Consider the following 18,745-nt stretch of genomic DNA (forward strand, 5'->3'; position numbering starts at 1 on the left):
ATGAAAAATATTTTTAAATGTAGAGGTAGAACATTCAAAATCATAGTCATGGATAAAAATTAAAAAAAAAAAAAATTGATGTTGAGAGCACTGAGATAGTGAGGATTAAAGTTTTAGCAACTGATAACTACTGACAACGGATAACGACAACTGATTTTGTGAAACAAGTTTCTTTAATGCATGTAAATTGAAGACACTTTAAAGGCCTCGGAAACTTACAATATTAGAATCCTTAAACATTTGGGTATGTTTTTTTTTTTTTTTTTTTGCAGATGGAACCTTCTAGTTCTAGCGCAAGACTATCAAATAAACACTGATGAAATTTAAGGTTTACATTTTGCAATGTACAAGTTTGAAACTGTGTATTTATTATTTACAAAACACCGCAACTTATGTATGTAGAGCAAAGACTACAAAATTCAGTCCAGAGGTCAACCTTGACTACTTACTGTTTCAACACACAGCTTCTTCTACTCTTTTAACCAGAATGCATAACAGACCAGCTTAAAGTCAGAATTAGGAGACAGGTGAAGAAAACTTCTGAACTTATATTCTGACGTTTATATACACAAAAGAGCCCAGCAATTTTGTCAATATTTTGATTCTTTAATGCCACGTAGTCTGCATGGTTGTAAAAACTGACTTTTGCATGGATATGTCCAGCAAGTATGCCCGACTCTGTGGGAGCCTGAAGAGTTCAAAGACAATTCAGAGCCGTTTCATATTTTACAGACATAATCTCATTCAGACATGTTTTTTTTTTTTTTTCAAACAAGGACCAGATCCAGCCAAAGTAAACATCAGTGTCAAAAAATACAGTTTCATCATTCAGTATCCATTTCTCAAATAGGCCATTTTTTTGTTTAAGAACTCTATTTTATGGAACTGCTTACAAAATTTCAGGATCACTATTTATTTATGTATTTATTTATTTATTTATTTATTTAGTTATTTGCACCATTAAAACTCACGATCCAAACATGGTGTAATTTCCAGGAAATGATTTGCTCAGGTGCCGTATTTTGTATACAGGGTGGGGAAGCAAAATTTACAATGAACATTTAGTTGTTTTTTCTCAGCAGGCACTATGTCAGTGTTTTGAAACCAAACATATATTGATGTCATAATCATACCTAACACTATTATCCATACCTTTTCAGAAACTTTTGCCCATATGAGTAATCAGGAAAGCAAACGTCAAAGAGTGTGTGATTTGCTGAATGCACTCGTCACACCAAAGGAAATTTCAAAAATAGTTGGAGTGTCCATAAAGACTGTTTATAATGTAAAGAAGAGAATGACTATGAGCAAAACTATTACGAGAAAGTCTGGAAGATACTATTAAGAAGAATGGGAGAAGTTGTCACCCCGAATATTGAGGAACACTTGCGCAAGTTTCAGGAAGCGTGTGAAGGCAGTTATTGAGAAAGAAGGAGGACACATAGAATAAAAACATTTTCTATTATGTAAATTTTCTTGTGGCAAATAAATTCTCATGACTTTCAATAAACTAATTGGTCATACACTGTCTTTCAATCCCTGCCTCAAAATATTGTAAATTTTGCTTCCCCACCCTGTATGTTGCTCACGAGATGAATTACACAGTTTTTCATTATTTGGATCTCGTTAGCTTTGCCTTAGGCCATCGTTTTTCTCCTTGGAGTCCACACCCAACACAATTGTCTTCACACTGCAATACACAGCTGTATTTTTTTAATTTGTGACACACACGGACGTCAGCATTTGGAACTAATTTAATGTTGGACATTAAGTCGAATATCTCACAGAGTCACGCTTGACTGGTAACTGTAGGTGTGGTCAATAGCCGATATAAAGGCAACAAGGAAAACACCGAACTGTTTTTGTCAGCTCAAAATGCCACAACTTACAATGCAACAGAGAGAACGTGCCATTGGCATGTTACGAGCACGTCTGAGCCGTGGTAAAGTCGCTCGCCGTCTGCGCTGGCATCACAGTACAATCAGTCGTCTGAGTGATCGGATCCCTCAGGACAGGATCATGAGATCAGTTCCATGTGTCGTCACTGCGCTGTTTGTTTGGAAGCCAGAGGTGGACACACCCCAGATTGAATGATGACACTTTTCAATTTCTGAGTACCTGTATTCAGTGACTGAATAAACGTGTTTAAGTTGATCACAGTTTGTCCACAATACATTCCTAATGACCAATGCTTCCATCTTTAATATGAAGGTAACCCAAACCAATAAATTTAACCTCCTAAGACCCAGCTATGGGTTTTCTTTCCACATTTGTGGACAAGACTTTCACAACTTTATACAAAAAAAGAAAAAAACTGTCCACCACAAAGGACATTCCATAAAAATTTTAAAAACTGCATCTGAAAAAACTGTTGCATCATGATGTTTCCAATATAGGCACTTATTTAATAAAAAACAAAAAAGCTTGTACTTTGCTGACATTTCGTGGTCTCAGGAGGTTAATACATCTCCAAATATACATATTATTCTGACCCATGTGTTTTTAATGGCACTAAGTGAACATAAAATGAAACCTAAAAAGGACTAAAATATGTAAATGCACTATTAACTTTATAATAATATTTGTTCTTGCTTATATCAGTGATATTTTCAGTCTGTGAATCTGTAGGAACTAATATTCAACAGTACAAGAATATAGAAAAGTCCTGTCCAATCCAATTATTTGTCAATATGCTCTGCTATTAGCTGTATATATCACTGCAGTTGTAATATGTATGTTCAATAAAAGTATATGATCATATTTGTAGTGTTTTAGTTCCAAAGTCTTTTATTCTAATACTGAACAAAGGTACAAACTGCTGTCCCTGTGTGATTAAGTCGGTGGTTCCCAACCTTTTTAGGCTCATGACCCCATTTTAACATCACAATTTCTAGCGACCCCAGACATTCAAAAGGAGACACTTTTTTTGTTTTGTTTTGTTTTGATCATGTAATACTTTGCTATACTATGCTGCAAATAAACGTTAATTTTGGTTGACATTTAGTCTATATAATGTATATTTTTATGGATGGAGGCAGAAAGGCCAGGCGAAGATTACTGCACAAATTAAGAATTTTATTATCCTTGGTCAGGATATGTACAGTCAGTCCATCTTGGATTTTCAAGGCTGCAAATTAATACTGAAAAACCAGTACTCAAACTATGAATTATGAAAGAGCTGCAGCAATCTGAAACCGACCACAATGACATTTGAAAGATAAACAGTTACCACAGTGCTTCAGTTTCAGCTTCACAGTTTGTCATGTCTTTTATGTATTGAGATTGTCTCTCTCAACTCCCATATATTTTTTATTAGTAAGTTGTTTTTTTTGTTTTTTTTTTATCAGTTACTAGAAATTTCAGGCGACCCATTTGAATTTCAGGTGACCCCGCGTGGGGTCCCAACCCCAAGGTTGAAAAACACTGGATTAGGTTGACTGTCTCCACAATGTCGTCAGTGAATTCCTCCACCTTCATTTTCAGCACTTGTCTGAAAGTTTGTCAGACATTTTCAGTGTTGTTGTCAGTAAAGTTTCTGTCAAGTTGCCCCCTTCTGCTGTTCCTACCACTGATCAATGCGGGACATGATTGGTGGCCTTGTGTAATTTCTAAATTCTTACTGGTTCACAGATAGAACCTTATAAAACCAAGTTAGAGTTTGATTTTGCAGATAGAATGTTTGTGTTTGTTTTAAAACAAAATAAAAAATACAAAAACAAATTAAATACACATCACATATTGAAATAACCCATCCAAATTAAGGATATGTGAATAACTCAATTTTGGCAGAAGTGTCAGATAGAACCTTATAATTCCAAGGGGACGATTTGTCATTATTGTTTTGTAGCCAGACCCCTGTTGGAAAGAAAACACCTGAATTTAACGTTGCCCCAATACTTTTGTCCATTTGGGTATGAGTTTGGCAATTATGCTATGAGCTAATGATGAGCTAATGATATGTATCTTTGGGGGATTGAACAGTCACATGAGGGAACAATTTTAGCACCATGTTTGTAAATCAGAATTGTTTCTATTTTCTTGTCATGATGTGTTTGGATGATTTCCTCTGGGTTACCGAGTGGCCTTGAGTGAGATACAAACTAAATATATTCGAACAAATATGAACCAGGCGATTAACCAGTTCCGTATGTCACAGTTAGCCTAGTTCAGTCTATTACACCTCTGTTTAGTCCCTTCACCTCTAGGTTTTTACACAGGAATAGGAGTTTAAGATAGTAATCCAAAACAACATTTGCCTTTTCAGGTATTCAGTAATGTAGGGCCCAACTTGTGCACCCGATCTGTGGTCTGCATGGTCGTCACCTGGTGAACAGGGCACAGTAATTTTTCTTCTGACTGATGTTTTCCTAACATGACCCACAGTCATTATCAGCTGACTCAAACACTAAAAAACTGACTCTGCTTGTTCTGTGCACACCAACCGTGACAAAACCCCTGATAAAGATAATACATTTGCAGCTATAACTGTTTGTTATGGAAAATTTATGTTACTCCATGTTAGCATTCCATCTTAGCGTTATATAGTGCATATTTGATCTGTACATATATGATAAGAAACGATAACTTGACAGTCAGGCGTGAAAATAAGAATAATGTAGACACTGTAAAGGATGCAGTTATCATTAAAACAGGGAGCCACACTATTGTACAATGTGGTGGTTGTGTTACGTTATAAAAGGAAAGGTAGGAAAAAGATTACAATTTTCCTGCAGGAGAGCGCTTCTGCCTGATATGTTTGAGCACTTTGATGTTTGCTGCTTTCTAGGATGCATTTATTTATTCAGTAAAAGATGCCAGAGGAGGAGCCCAGAGGTATAAGCATCAGCCAACAGATGTTTGCGTGTAAAATAAGCTTCAATTTTGTTTCCGCTCAGCAGAATGTTGTTAATCAATTTGGAAAGTTGGACAGGGCAGAGGTTCTCGGAAATAGGCATAATTAAGTCCATTTTTCTTTCACCTGGAATAGACGTCAATTACTGGCAAGCTGCCCTTATATGCCTCATGTGTGCGCCTCCAGACCCAGAGACTTTGTTCACCTTATCTGGTCTCTGTGCAAAGAACAGCTCAAATTAGAAAGGTTGTTTTGCTGCTTTGTTAAGTCTTTAGCCTCTTTCAGTTAGAGACCTTTGAAGTCACAAAAACATACACTGCTCTTCTAATGAATCAACCGTCAGTTTAATAAATTCCTTTTAGGTCCATGTCGGCAATGCAAGTCAATCAAAATACATTTGTAAGACATTATGTGATTGATACCAGTGTGGATAATTATATGCAAATATATTTATCTTAATCATTCAGTTGCACAGGGAGTGTACTTTATATGATGGTTTTTTGTTTTTTTGTTTTTTTCTTGCTGTGTCTCTATGGGTTCAGTTTTGGTAATTTATTTAAGTAACACCTGTTTTTACTGTGCATGCACCAACATCAGTCATATGTTGTTTTGTTGTTCTGTTATATTTGTCTTGCATTGATTGCATTGCATGTATCTATCTATTCAATTTCAGTTAAATTCACTATCCATGTAAAGGCACATGCAACAGTGCAGCGAAGATGCACATGCACCCACCCACCCACGCATAGTGTATGAACACAGCCTTCAGTGTCACACTCTTAATGTGTCAGATCAACCCTGGGTTTACTAAGCTAATGAGGAGCGTTCCATTGTCTCCTCTTGTGTGCTGCGTTATCATCCAGTCTCGTTCACAACTGTGTCAGCTCCCTGGCTCAGGTCTAGCTTTCGGTGGAACCACAGAGTAAATCAGATTAACCTAAGCCTTTTAACTGTGGTTGGGTTTGATCCCATTTGAGAGTTGGCAACACAACCTATTTTGTTTGTGTTGTGAGGCAGAATGCATGTGATGGGAGGGGGAAAGGTTGGCTGAGAAGTAAATAATAAAATGGGTGACACAGGCTAAGCTGCTTTTGCTCGGAGACACAGTTCAGGCCAAGGCCATGAGACAATGTGTTAAAATGCTTCTCACCTTTATTTTTTAATGGGGCCATGTAGAGGATTCATGCAAGAGGTGGGAGGTGGTGAAAAGAAAGCAAAAAGCAACATGACTTTTTTTTTTCCAACTGACAATGCAAGGTAAAAAGGGTAAGGTGAGTGCAGATCAGATCCCTACTCCTATTTATTTTGAAGGTTAGCAAACAAATGCAAACGCCTTCTTTAGTTCTCAATCCTGCTTTAGATTGTGAGTTTCAGTTGCAAGGTTCATCTCACAGCTGCTTTCCACCCCGGTGTTATGTTATGTGGTGTAGAATTTCTGCATTTAAAATGAGGGCTCAAATGCAAGAAATGTGAAATAAAGTCAGTACATCATCAGAAGCTTTTATGCATGACTGGAAAGATTGACATACTGTATCAGTTTGGGCACTAAGATGTAATAAAGGCTTGAATTAAACCAGTTTTTTCACTCAAACACTAATGCTTGTCATCTTCCTCCACAACCACAGCACTGACATTTAGTGCTATTTATTGCTTTTGTGTTCCCACACTGAAGAAAGTATGGAATAAAAATATCTCCTAGAAGTTTTAAGGAGATTTGTACATGAATTGTTGTTTTCCTTTGAAAAATAACATAAATCATTGTGTACAACCACAATATTACTCACATATAATTTTTAGGAGGTTAAAAATTCATAAAGATATTGCTCTCTGGTTTGATGATGATGTCAGCTGTTTACTTAAAGATTCACAGTACCTTGAAAAATTGCCTATTTTTTTTTTCTCTCTTTTTTAATATCCTGCTGAAACTGATTACAGTCATTATAGACAACACTGTGTGTGTGCTAATTGTCCGCTTTATTCATTAAAGTCCAGGCAAAGTGGAAAATGGAAGCTGATCAATCGACGCACACGAGGCTTGAGTCATGAACCATGAATTGTGAAGCACTTTGTTATATTGTTATTGTTATTTCAGATTTATGTGGTTTTACAGACATGTAGTGCAATCAAAATTACCACATAAAATACAGTTTTATATCATAGGCATATCGAATTCCTACATGGGCTTTAAATGATGATATTTAACTATGGTCATAAAATTATTGTAATTGCAGTTCTGTATTCTTAAGCTGTCTTCACCATCCTGCATCCATGTTGTAATTCGCCATTTTGCCAATCTGCTGCACCTCGCTGAATGACACGTGGACGCATCTTTGCCTCTCAACCCATTCCTCGCCCACCTCATGGTATTTATCTGACTGAATGCAGAGGGACAGATATCATATAGTGCCATGTGTGCAGAAAAAAGGCTGGGTGGAAAGCCAAATACTAAGTATGGCCTGAGGTATCGAAGGCCTGTCAGCTCGGCTGCGCCATCTCACAGCTGGCTGAGTGGGTCACTGCGACAGATCACCTCATTTTGGCCACGGCACCGTCAACCTCTAACCCGTGGGAGAGTCGGTCTGAAATGGCTAAATGTTATGTCTGCCTGAAAGAAAAAAAACACTCGCATGACATCGTGTACATGTGAAGCAACACTCACCTCAACGGATAGATCCTAACACAGCCAACACATGCAGAGGCACACAACAGATACACAAGTGAGTATGAGAGGAGGTGAAACCAACACAGTATGGAAGCCAAGGAACAGGCCTAGACAGACACTTTTGCCAGATAATTTCAGGAGGTGTGTAGGAGACATTGAGTCATCCGTTTTACACACCAAATGGCTCTTCCTTTTGTCTCTCGAATGTTAATGGATCAGACAAACCAGTCGACATAACATACTCCAACACTGAGCCTGTTTACATGCACACCACTACTCCGATCATTATCTGATTTCTTTACTTGTCAGATTATTTAAGTGACCATGTAAACAGTATAATCTGACATGATCAGGGGCACCACTACCAACTGTGGACCCCATGACAGGTAAACGTTGTGGACCCTGTCACGAAATTCAGTATCTTATCGATCTGTCTGAGCGGGGGGTGGGGGGGGTGTCCATACATAGCGTCACTTAAGATAGCCTGAAAACAAAACTGAAACTTAACATGCTTTCAGTGTCCGACTACCGACGTTTGTGCCTCTGTTATACAGCAGATCTTACACGAAATTTTCACAACTTTTAGCTTGTATAATGGACCCCCTCCACTGGTCTATGCCCCCCCCGCCCCACACACAAATGCTGGGCCCTATGAATTTGTCATGTTATCCCCCTTTATCGGCGCCCCAAAATATGATTTATCAGATAACAGCAGTAGTCTGATCTGAAATCGGATTAACACACCTGGATTTCTTCCTAATACTCCGATGTCTTCCTGCATGTGTAGAGGTTAATATGATTTATTTCGTTCTTTTATGTCTGCGCATGTCTAAAGACAATTAAAAATCATACAAAATGGAAGTTACGCAGGTCCAACGTGTGTGGAAGACAATAACAGGAAGTTTAAGCTTATCATCACTACATATGTATGGACTCTGAAAAAAATCTGATAATGGGTGGAGAGCATCTAAACCAAGGTTTTTCGATTATCACAGTTCTAAGTGCATGCAAATGTGTTAGATCTGATTATTACAATAATCCAATTACTCCCAGATACCTGAGTTTTATAGTCATGTAACAGGTTCACTGATTCTATCAGTGTTTTGTTTTATTTCTACCAAAACAACGCTATCACAATTATGACAAAGAATTGTGATTAACCTTATAGTTGTCAGTTCTATTCATTTGATGCTATTTTTATAGTGTGAGCTGCTTTACAAATAGTACACCTAGGTGAACAAAAATAAACTAATATTGATATGGAACACTGGAATGCATAAATAAAAAATGTACTTCTGTAAATCACAAATTGCACAGGGGCCGATTAAGCATGAATAATTTAAATGTACAAGGGTCATTATTTTGAAACATACAAAGAATTTACTGATAAGACAGATGCCAATAATGTTAAACACCCAAAGTAAAGAAGGTGCAACAAGATGATGTCAGAGTGCCAGTTACATCTGAAATTATGGAAAATTGTGTAGAAATGGGGATGAAATAGAAGAAGTATTTATCACATACAGCTGAATAGAGGCGATTGAATAGGATCATGCCGAATAATTATGGTTATCTAAAATAATTAAGATGGGCCAGCTACAGAGGAGCTGAAATCAGGAGGAAAAGAGGCCAGAAATTGAAAATAATCACCTTCATGCTGCAGATTTTTTTTTTTTTTCTTAGTTTAAATCAAAAGACTATATTAACAGCCTGATCAAAAAGTCCCACACTGTAAAATTTCCTTTGGACCACCTTTAGGTTTCAGTGCAGTATGCAGTGACATCATTTCAATGAGCTATATATGTGCAAAGTCACAACATGTATTTCCATCAACTTATGGATGAATAATGTTGCTGAAAACTAGACCGAACTGAAGTAACCCAGATCACAACACTGCCCCCACAATCTTGTACTGTAGGCAGGTAGACATGATGGGTATACTCTTCTCACCCTGAAATACAGTCCAATCTTTATGCTCTGTATCAAGCTGACAGTTGTTTAAGAAATGAGAAGCTACTCACTGCATCAGTTGGGGTTGAAGAAGTTGTAATTGAAATATACAGCATTAATCCCTACAGTAATTATCCAGTGGAAATCTGTCATCTTTTTGGTTTAGTTTAAGATGAACATGACACTTATGATTAAGAGAGGTCATTTCTCCATGCTTCTGTGTTGAGACACAGAGTATAACAGTAGAATCATTTCCACGTCATATCTGACAGAATCTAATCAGTGATCGGAAATTACAGTTACATATCAAACCCTCCATCTGAAAACACTTGTGATTAGCCAAAATCTGGATCACAGGGTACATTTTGTACAGCCTGAAAATATGGGCAAAGAGTAGATGAAGAAGTCACTTGACAGATGCTTTAACTCCAATATGTTGAAAGATAAAGGGAGTTTTGCCCAAAGACACAAAAAACAAAATCATTGCAGCTTTCAGATTTAAGAAGATCCAAGAATGTTGACAACACATTGCTCTCTGGAAAAGCCCTATGTTATTTTGGCTCAAAGAGTAAAAGCAGCCACACTAGTATTTTTGAATTGTCCCCAGATTTTGCAGCAACACAGTGAGACATGGTGTACACTGGAACAATACAATATCTACACTGCAAAAAATGCACTGCTAGAAATAAACCTAATATTCCTGAATCTGGTCAAATTGGCTTATGTTGAGCACAAAAAAGTCTGCCAATGGAGTAAGAAAAAAATTCTTGGCTAGAATTCTTAAAACAAGCAAAAAAAAAAAGTATATCAACTAAAAAAACATAATGTGCCTTAAAGCTAGGCAAAAATGCTAGAAGTTTAGGAAACAGTGCTTATTATAAGAAATAAAATCACCTTAATATTAGCTGGAAAATCGTAATAAGAAAAAGTTAGATATATGTTATTAAAAAAATATTTTTCTTATGTAAAATTTCTTGGCAAGCTTTTTTCCCATTTAGATGAAAAATAAGGACACATGTTCTAGAATAAGGCTTTTTTTACTTTCTTAGAAATCATTTTTTGTAATGTATATTTTTATTCCACTAAGAATAATTGAAGTGGTTGAAAATACCTCCGACGTTCCCAGTGCATTCCAGGCTTCAGAGATGAACTTCACTCAGCTCATTTTAAGTAGTTGTGTCTTTATTTATTTATTTATTTATTCATTACCTCCCTGCTGCAATTGTGAAATGGTTGATTTCGGCAGTGAATGAGAAAGCCGCCCCCCTCTCATAACCTTGACCTTTTGAGCACATCTATTGCAGATGGGCTGTACTTTTGGGAAAGTCTCCCATTCTAGCTTTCCACAGATGCCAGAGATTTAAGAGGGTCAGGAAAGGGGACTGCTAGATAGAAATCTAATTAGGTGATTGTGCTTGAGGGAGCTTTTGCTAGCTGCTCAATAAACTCCTACACGCTCACTCTCGTCCTCTCTCATTTCCCTTTGCCGCATCACTCTCTCTCTCCCTCAGCAGATTGCACTCCCCCTGAGATGCCACCCAGGAGTTCCCCCGCTGAGGGCACAGTCACAGGACGCAGAGCATGGCTCACTCATCATACCTTCACTGCTGTTCACATTTCTTCAAAGAAAATACAAGATGCATGAATGCTTGAATGATAGCGCTGTATCATTACTATGTTCTCTCTTCCCTCATTATTTGTTCACATTCAGACTAAAATAAAAAAAACCTATGAAGGTTTCAAAGAGTGACGAGAACAGAAGATCACTTTTTTTTTTTTTTCTTTTATAGACAAATGAATTTATGGCAGCACTTATATGTGAGAACAAGCACTCCTATAAAGGAACCTAATGCAATTCATGTTTATGAAGGAGTAATGATAAAAGGGATGAGTTGTTTGTCTCCTTGCAGTTTGTGTAGCATCTGCCCCCACGTTTTTTTTTTTCCCCCCAACAAAGGTAAATTTAACTGTTAAGTGTTTGCTGGAGAAAAAAAAAGTGTTTTCTTTTTTTTTTGGTATGGTTTACAGAACTGTGAGGCCTTGGCAGAAGTATGTGCTCTGCTGAAACGTCCTGCTCTACTTGTGTATTTGTTATTTAAGCGTTATGCCAGAGCAAAAGAGTATATATATTTAGCCATAAATCTCAGAGGGAACACATGAAGAACAGTGGGGTGTTGATTTCTTTTATGGAGTCAATGTTGAAAAACAGGAGAGTGACATATCAAAAGGTCAGTGCATGTCAGTTGGCAATGAATGCACATCAGCCAGTAGCGGTTATGCGGTATTAGATATTGTACATTGAGGAAAATATCACCTCTCTGCTAGAAAAGCTTTTGCATGCCTTCTGCTTTGTTCGACATTACCCTCAAAAGCAATAAAAAACATTAGTTTGTTCAGCCATCTTAACTGAAATATCACTGTAATGCAGCAGTTCTGAGTTTATTTGCATATCTATGTTTCTTAAGTAGAGATCTGGCACTAAGCTGTGGAAGACATATTTGATTTAGCTTGAAATCATGCCTTAGCATTTTGTAATTATGAAGGTAAGCCTCCTGAGCTTTGGGTATGACTAAGCCCGTTCACTGTCTGGTGTAACGTCGGTGCTAAGAAGTCATTTATTGTGAAGGTACAATTACGGTCCGGAAGTTCGCTCGGCAGTAGCTTAGTCACAGCAACGCATAGCCAAAGCCCAAGCTCATTATTCAGGGTTGTAAGCAGTGCTACAATGAATGAGGCTGTCTGTGCAGGCATGCAACATGGGCTTAAAACTCACACGGTAATGCAGATGTACTTGTGTGGGAGAAAGAATAAGCAGAATAACTACGGTATTACTGTTTGAATAATCAATTTGTGGCTGAATGATGAATGAGGGACACTTTTTTTCTAGAAAGGACAAGAATGAGAGTGAGATGCCTTCGAGGAGATAAAAAAGCAAAGGACAAGACATAAGAGAGGAGTAACCAGCGGCAAACAGAGAAAACGGAAGAGGCAGAGAGGAGGAAAGATAGACAGAGGGAAGATTTGGTTTAATAAATAAAGCCACGTTAACATTTGAGCAGTATTCTGCTCCTTAAAGAGGCGGACTGCTGGAACAGCTGAATAATGGTTTGATCTATTTCTTTCGATCTTATCTCATACCGCAAGCTTTTGTGAGACCAGACAAAGGAATTACACCCATTGAACATCCAGCGTTAATCATTGTGAGAAATGTCTCACTTAATAGTGGTTCTCTGGGTTGTTTGTCATGTTTGTCTCTCCTGATTTCAGCAGCATCTCAGAGCTGCTCACCTCATTCTGTTAAGTATGTTTGAAAGGTAGGTGAGAAAGGGCATAGCACATGATACATGATTTATTTGGACATTGGGTTTTTTTTTTTTTTGGGGGGGGGCATAGAAAATGTAGAAAAAAGTGAGGGTGTTAAACAAAATTAGAGAAGCCAGCAAGGTTATAATAGTTTGGGTTTCTCATTATAGTTTAGTTTAATTTAGTTTTGACTTTTTTCTTCTCTAATTCAGTTAGTTTTGATTTATTTTTGGAGCAGGTTTGCTAGTTTTATTAGTTTTCATTTTTTTCTAAATGCTTAGTTTTATTTTTTTTCATCTTTTCTCTTCTTCTCTGTCGTATTCAAATAAATCCCAGACAGGACTCTGCTGCTTTCTCCCAACTTTAGTCTCCATGTTTCCAGGTAGAGTGGGGACCAGAAGATGACTGGAAACCACAAGAGACCACAAGTGACAGAACCGTGAAGTGTTGTATGGTGCCGTTAGCTAAAATTGCTTGAGCAAAATAAATCGATTTCGTATCAATCCGACATTGACAAAGACAAAATGAAGGGAATTTTATCCAGAGTTTTTATTGTTTTAGTTAGTTTTGTAAACACACAATACAGTTTCAGTTAGTTACCATTTATTCTTTTATAGTTTTTATTTATTTCAGTTAACTAAAATGTTTTTTTCAATTCTAGTTTTTGTCATTTCGTTAGTTTTCGTTTACGATAATAACCTTGGAAGCCAGTGTAGTAATGTGTAATATTTCTTTGTGTCCAAGTATCCGTATCTTATATATGAGCTAAAAATAAGTCTAACACCTATTAACTCATTGTGTTGATTTGCAGTTTCCCCGTTCCTACAGTCCTGTTTGAAGGATTTATCTGAACACGTTTGGCATTCATGTTACTTTTACAACACATAAAATTTCCACTTATTCCTTTTCAGTTTTATCACATTGAAGAGCTAGGAAGACAATAAGAATACACCGACTCGTAAGCTCACTGTATGCCAACAGAGGGGGAAAAAAAGCCGACGGATGTGATGCGAAAATATCATTTATCAGCTTGTGGTTTGATGCTGGCTGCAGAGTAATAGGATGAGGGGAGGATGAATTGTCACTGAGAGGCCTGTGTTAAGGTGAAAGGATCTCCAGGGGCTGTTGATGTCTGTTCAGCTCACACTGAATCACACAGAGTTCTCAAAATTGGATCACAGTTGAGTTTTATCTTTGAATGCGGATCACTATTGTTGCATTAGGTAGGAGGACTACACCCTCAACTAGTCTCTGAGCCTTTCTGTCTGCTCCAGTACATTCACGTTTTGCCTTTGCTTCTTCTTGTTGCAGATATGGCAGCAGAACAGGTGTTCTCCAAAGCTTTTTTTAAGTTGGAATTTAATAACTTTGCATCAAAGTATGTTATATTCCTGGCTCAACATTCGGGAAGCTTTTATACCTGGCTGACTTAATTATGTTTGTTCAATAGACTGTATGTAATTAGTGGATGAAGGAACCCTGACACCATGTCACAGATTGGTTTCAGAACTTCTGTTTTACGCGAGTAATTTGTGATTTGGTTGTCACCAAATTGGCGTTTTGGAGCTGGTAGTGATTAGTGGTGTAGTGGTCCCCGGAGAAGTGGGTATATTCTAAATTTTTGCCTTTTTTAATTTAATTTTTTTTTTTTTAATGTAGTCGAGAAAAACGTAGTGTTTTTAGAAACAGTGACATGTAAGACTAATCTATTTAGTTTACCCAAAAATCCATCAGTAGTATTTGTTCACTATTATAAAACAATCATGACTTGATCAGTAGCAGTTTGTAGGTATTACTGATCCACACGAGCAGCTGCATGAATGTCAAATGACTCATTTGCAAACCACCTTAAAACTTACCTCAGAATTATGTATTCCATTAAAGTATTTTATCTCTATGTGTCACTCACTTGAAAGACGTTATTCTGCCTTTCTCATTCGTAATTTCCACTAATTGCACATCTTTCAACGAGGCATGCAGTGACCTGTCAATCACTGGGGTGGCACTGGCACCTGAGGAGGTGTCCAATCAGGTTCCAGAGGTGGCCAGCACTAGTTAGCATATTTTCCTCAGCATAACCCGCCCTACTCTGCCTCTGATTGGCTCATCAGTCGTTATGCCTAAAGTTAACCAATTTCATCAGTGAAGGCAGCAAGTACTAGCCAATTAGAGGCAGAGTGGGGCGGGTCAGGGCTCCATCATCCAAGGGATAAAATTGGCAATTTGACTCAGATACTACTGAATGGTGCGCATCGGGGGGGGGGGGGGGGGGGGTTAGAAGGGGTATACCTGACTGAAAAATTTGTAGGAAAACTCTGTATACCACTGTATGCCCCTGGACTACACCGGTGTTAGTGACCATATTTGGACTAAAGGGGTGGAGCTTCAGCAGCACACGTTGTTTTTTGAGGGTTCATGGGTGAGCTAATGCTTAATGCTGACTTACTGGCTCAGTCGTTTGGTTAAATGTGCCCCCCCACAAACAACTGACTGAATAATGGACAATGCAATACTCACCCTACCTCAGTGCAATAATCACAGCCCATGAACCTTGTTTTTATTATCCTTTATTCCTTGTATACATCCTTATATGTTGTACAGATAGTAGAAGTAGATGTTGTATATTTAGTAGTATTTGCATATCTGATATTTTATCTTTGTAGTTTTTATGTATTGCCAATATTTTTCAGTATTTTGTGTGATTATTTATATAATCTTTTGCACTGAAAGTGTTTGCTGCCAAACAAAACAGAGCTGCTAAACAGATTTACTTTGTTCCTGTAAAATGACAAAGATCTTTTTTGTTCTATTCTAAAACTGTGAACTTCATCAAATACTGTGTAACAAGTCTTTTTTTTATAAAATTGTTAGTTTAACTTATTAACCACAATTATCACTATTAACAGTTGTGTTTAAATGGACAGGGAAAACAATTACATTTACCAAAAAAAAAAAGATCAGTTTCAGTTGGCAAGTGAGCTTTCATACACACGTCAAGAAACTCAATGCAGCATACATCGAAACCCTCTTAACCTGAGACAGAGCAATAATTTAAGGATGGGCCAGAGCAAAAATACTGGAGGAGACATAAAATAAAACATTTATATTAGTGTTTTCAAAGAGAAGTCCAAAGTAAATATATGGGATTTGGGGCTTTCTGGAGCCAAACCCCCTTCACCATCAGTGGCATTACAAATTTAACATACTGTATTTCCACACTGGCTTCACTGTGGATTAGGATTTCTTCAAATTGCTTCAAATTTGACATAAACTTCCACTTGAGCCCCAGGATGAATTGGCTGACCCAAGGTTAAATCAATGTGACCTTATAAACGTTTTTGGCCATAGCTCAAGAATTTACCCGTGTGTGTTATCCAAAATGTCAAAGGTCAACTTCAGGCAAGCAGATGTAGCCTAGGTAGATACTGAAGAACGATTACCTTGGGGAACCGCAAGGAGTTTCTAGAGAACCATCTTCAGATAAATACGCTTGAATATTGCATCCCAACAATATGAAAACCCCGTCCAGCATTTCATATCCGTGGCTGTTTAAATACTGTTATTGCATCTTGTCATAGATCCACATCAGTATCTAATGATCATTTTGGGTGCAGAAGTTCTTACTCATTGACTTACATTCATGCCTCCCTTACACTGACCCACCACTGACTTCAGGATTGATTTTAACATGTTATTGATTACTTTCAAAGCCCTTCATGACTTGGCAGGAGACTATATTTTAGACTTTTTTTAATCCCATATCAACCTCTGCACAGTCTGAGATCCTGGGGCAGTGGTCTTTTGTCTCCTGGTGTCTAGGCTGAAAACTAAAAGGGTCAACCCTTCACAGTCAGGGCCCTAGGCTCTGGGATAACCAGCCCAAGAAAATCTGTCTGTGTGAGTCAATGTCGGCATTCAAGAGTCTACTTAAAATATATTTTTAGCACTCCAAAGTGTTTTTTTTGGACTAAGTAATAAGTATGTTATTACAATCATTGTAATTAGTGACGCTATTTTACCACCGTCATGATAACTATTGTAACTGTATCTATTATTCTGAGAAAAAAATAATAAATAAATTGGTCTTACCATGTCAAGCCTGAGGCACTAATAAGGAGACAGTTATAACACATTCTGTGGAACAGTCTGCTAATTTTATCTCCAATTCATTTTCCTTTTAATTCTGTATATACAGTATGTTTACACTTTTTTCCTTTTAAACTGTTTTGCATTATGCACCACAAGAGAGTTGTCTGTTTTAATTTCATTGTACATAAGTATAATGACAATAAAGGTATTCTATTCTATTCTATTCTATTCTGGGTACCCATGCCCACCTCTTGTTTGAAAACAGCAAGCTGTCAAATAAGTTGACAACAGCCTGACCTTCGTCCTTTGTCCTACTCTCCTGCTGTACAATACTGATGTCTAGAAGTCCATGACAACTGTGATATCCGAATGTTTTGCAAAACCATCTTTATTCAGCACTGTGGTTCTCTGTATAAATAGAGCAGAAAATTGTTTATTATTGGAAATCTTTTACTAGAATCTGGAATCATACACTTAGTCTAATATTCTTTATTAACCCATAAATACCCAAACATCCACTGGCAACCAAAATCATTTACTGATATAAAAAGTTAAATCATGTTAATCCACTAATCCTATCAATACATGTAAATAATTGGTGTAAAATACAGTTTGGCATCTTTTCATGGTCATCAGATATGACCCATTTGGACATTCAGAGGCTCTGTAGTGAACGTGGATAAGCCATCATCTTCTACAACATTGATTCACCAATAAAACCTTTTAGTTTTTGATATAAATCCCCTCATCTTTAACCCTGTAAAGCCTGAAACATTAAATCATTGACAGAAAATTCCAGTTTTTTTGAAACTTGAGCCTTTATTGGTCCTTCTGAACAACCCCGATTTTTTTCTTTTTTTTTCAAATATCAATTTTCCTGTATGAGTTTCTATTTTGTATCATATTTGATACATCAGGTCTCAATGCTCAAATATTATTTTTGAACAAACAAATACATAAAACAAACATGTCTAACAAATTGGTAATTCCTTTTCAAAATTGGCCTAGTTCTGCCTCCTTCCTCATTAACCCTTTCATGCACAAATTATGAGAACTTTAATCAAGATTTTTTTCCTGAGTGTTTTCATTTCTCTTTAAACATGAAAAAAACAACGTGATTGAAAAATTTCTTATGAAAAATAAATAAATAAATAAATAAATTATGTTAAAAAATACATAAAAAATAGTAGTGATAATAATAATAATAATAATAATAATAATGTTATTAACCTATTTTTCATGAAGCTGCAAAAATGTGCATTCAGCTGGACACCATGTGTTTAATTTTTGAAGTGAAGAAACATGTATTTACTAATAAATTGCGTGAAAACTATAACTATTACGCTCAGGGGAGATCTACACAATGTTACCAATTCATGTCAGAAAAGATATGTAGTGTCTTAAAATTTTAATAAAGATATGTGCAAAAAAACAAAACAACAAAATCCATGAATATACAAGAGAACAGCTGTAGAATAACTGTCCACTGTAGTGACCAGTATGCATGAAAGGGTTAATGACAATCTTGTGTCACTGGAAAGGCCTCTGGTGAATGAACCCCCCCCCCCCCCCCCCCGGTGGTTTATCCGTGTATTGCATGTATCTAATTCTATACATCAGGTTTTTCAAGACAAAAAATATCACACTGATCATGTAGAGTGCTTCAAAACTCATGTCTCAAACATGATACATTTGGTGTTATAGGGTTAATTTGAGCTTTTATAAACATCTACATGATAAATAAATTAAATATAGGAAAATATCTAATTTTCACTTAAAAATTCAAAATACAGAGCATAATATAAGAATGAATGTTGATAAATCACTTAAGAAAGGTTAAAAATAAAGAATAATTCATTTGGGAAGTGCCACAAAAGTAGCACTGGGTC

General features: G+C 36.9%; 1 protein-coding gene across 1 annotated transcript in view; it reads left to right on the forward strand.

Moving 5' to 3' along the window:
- The window catches only part of cdh22 (cadherin 22), a 269,721-nt gene that overhangs the window by 231,677 nt on the left and 19,299 nt on the right, over positions 1-18,745 (forward strand). The window lies entirely within an intron of this gene.

Source organism: Sphaeramia orbicularis, chromosome 5, assembly GCF_902148855.1.
Source record: "Sphaeramia orbicularis chromosome 5, fSphaOr1.1, whole genome shotgun sequence".
NCBI lineage: Eukaryota > Metazoa > Chordata > Actinopteri > Kurtiformes > Apogonidae > Sphaeramia > Sphaeramia orbicularis.